The sequence below is a fragment of the Pelodiscus sinensis genome, chromosome 1 (assembly GCF_052426305.1).
Source record: "Pelodiscus sinensis isolate ZL-2025 chromosome 1, ASM5242630v1, whole genome shotgun sequence".
NCBI classification, from domain to species: Eukaryota; Metazoa; Chordata; order Testudines; family Trionychidae; genus Pelodiscus; species Pelodiscus sinensis.
This window is the reverse complement of record NC_143052.1, coordinates 8,998,464-9,000,928: the sequence shown is the minus strand read 5'-3', so window position 1 is coordinate 9,000,928 and position 2,465 is coordinate 8,998,464.

Genomic DNA, 2,465 nt, shown 5'->3' with positions numbered 1-2,465 from the left:
GAAAGTGGGTTTAGAACACATAAGAATGAGTCAGATGGGCCATAATGATTCAGACGAGCAGTCCCTCTAGCCCAGCGAACTGTCTGCCAACAGTGGCCAATGCCAGATGCCCCAGAGGGAGGGAACACAGCAAGTAATCCTCACATGATCCCTCTCCTGTCACGTATTTCCAGACAAATAGAGGTCAGGGACACCATTCCTACCCATCCTGGCTAATAGCCATTAACGGACCTATCCTCCATGAATCTATCTAGCTCTTTTTTGAGCCCTGTTAAAGTCCTAGTCTTCATCGCATCCTCTGGCAAGGAGTTCCACAAGTTGACTGTGTGCTGAATGAAGAAAAATGTCCTTTTGTTTGTTTTAAACCTGCTGCCTGTTCATTTCCTTTGGGGACCCCTAGTTCTTATATTGTGGGAATACGTAGATAACACCGATCTCACAACTCCAAAACAGGCTGAGTTGAAAGAGAATTGCCCTTAGCAAGTGCCAGTAGTGAGGACTGTCACACTCAGGCCATTCTGATTCTGTCCAGCAGAGGGCAGTCCTCTGTACACCCACTTGCCAGTCTATTTCACTGTTTCTCCTACTGTGGATAATTCTCCTGCTCACAGGAGTTCTACATGCCTGTCTCGGGGAGTCTAATTCTTCCTTTCCACCACCCTCTCTCTAGTCTATCTAGATCACAAGCTCTGCAGAGCAGACCCTCTCTTGGTAAGTGTATGTAGAGCACCTGGCATGTGGGGGCCTTTCCGTGGGGTGTATACATCATGCCCCAAGCAAGAAGAGGTGGGTTAAAAACCTGCTTTGGGCTCAGGCAACCTCCCCCCTCCACACCTGCCAATCTTGCAGGCAGAGCCTGCCAAACTCCTCAGAGCTGCCATCCTGAGCTCACACAGAGGAGCAGGATAGGCCTGCGGGGGAGGGGGAGGACACAGGGTGGCCGGGTCTGGGTAGGGCAGAGAAGCTGCAGTTGCTTTTCATGTCTATTAGGTTTCTTTTCCTTTGTCACCTGGGGGACTGAGACGAGGGGACCGGGTGTGGGCCAGATCCCTGCCTCCGGAGAAGCAATATGGAGAGGTCTGGATTCTGCCCAGAGGGTCCATAACCACTTGCCACAAGGGTCCAGGGTAGCAGCAGGACTAGCCAGCCACATGGTCCCAGAAGGGCTCAGAGGCCTGGCCCTACAAAATCCTGATTCTCCCTGAAAGGTGACGCAGCTGGAGTCCCAAGGCAAAGAGGAACCACCAGCAGAGAGGATTACAGATGCCTCTCCTAGCCACAAGGCAGCACCCCGAGTGGCCAGTTCCCTGTACCATATTGCCAATAATAAACAGACCTCTAAATCAATTCCCTGTGGTTTATTCAGGTTAGTGTCTGCTCTCAGATGGGCGGCTTGGCTGGCCCAGACCTGCAGCTGGTGGCAAGTGGCTGTGGGCAGAGGAAGGCTGAATCCGACCCTGAACAAGGGCAGCCTTTGAGGATATCCATTGTGGCTTTGCAACACCCTGATTGACGGGTGCAGCTCGGATGACATCCCTCGCATTGCATTCTGAAGAACATATCTCACTGTAGATACAGCATCATGACGTATGAGTTAGCCAAGACATGGAGGGACACAAAACACTCCAGCATTTGCTCTTTTGTAATTGTCCCTCCCAAAAAATCAACACTCTCAACCCAGTTTTTCAGCATCTTCTGCCTTTTCCTGCTCCTCTGCCCGCTCATTCAGGCACTTACTATCCATCACATTACACAACGAGAAAGGTAGGCAGGGTGGCGTTGCCATTCCATGGCTCTGCCAGAAGGAGGTGCTGCAGACTGGTAACTCCCATAAGTTTCCACTGAAAAGGAGGTGAGTAAGATTCCTGCACTGGAGGTACTGTCCCAGACTGAGGGGTCAATAAATGAAGCTTTGGAACATATTGATAGAAGATAGCAACCCAAGAATTCTGAAGGAACTCAAGTAGGAAACTGCTGCTAAGGCTAATGGCAGGACCAGGCAAACTGACTGAAACTACAGTAAAGAAAGACAGTATCTGTCGACAAAGCCTCTGTCAACAAAATCCTGTAGTCTAGACGTACCCCTAGAGCGTCCATGCTATATGAAGCTGATATAGATGATACTAAGTGCTCTTCCAGTTGTATCTTAAGGCCTGGCTGTAAACAATTGATTGGGAAATGTGTCTAGGATGGATGCTGGAGGCATGCAGGTAAGTGAAATGGTCAGTAGGTTTCCGCATAAGATGGTGGAAATGTGTCTGTCGTGTAATTATACTGTAGTGTCAAGGAAGTGGCTCTCTCGTGCGGACTGGTCCAGGAGGAGGTTGATGGTGGGGGGAGAGGGGGAAGTTGTTGAAATCTCTATGAAATTCTTCAAGGGTCTCCTTCCCGTGGGTCCACATGGTGAAGATGTCATCAGGGTAGCGTAAGTAGAGTCAGGGTGCTAGGGGGTGAGAGCTGAGGAA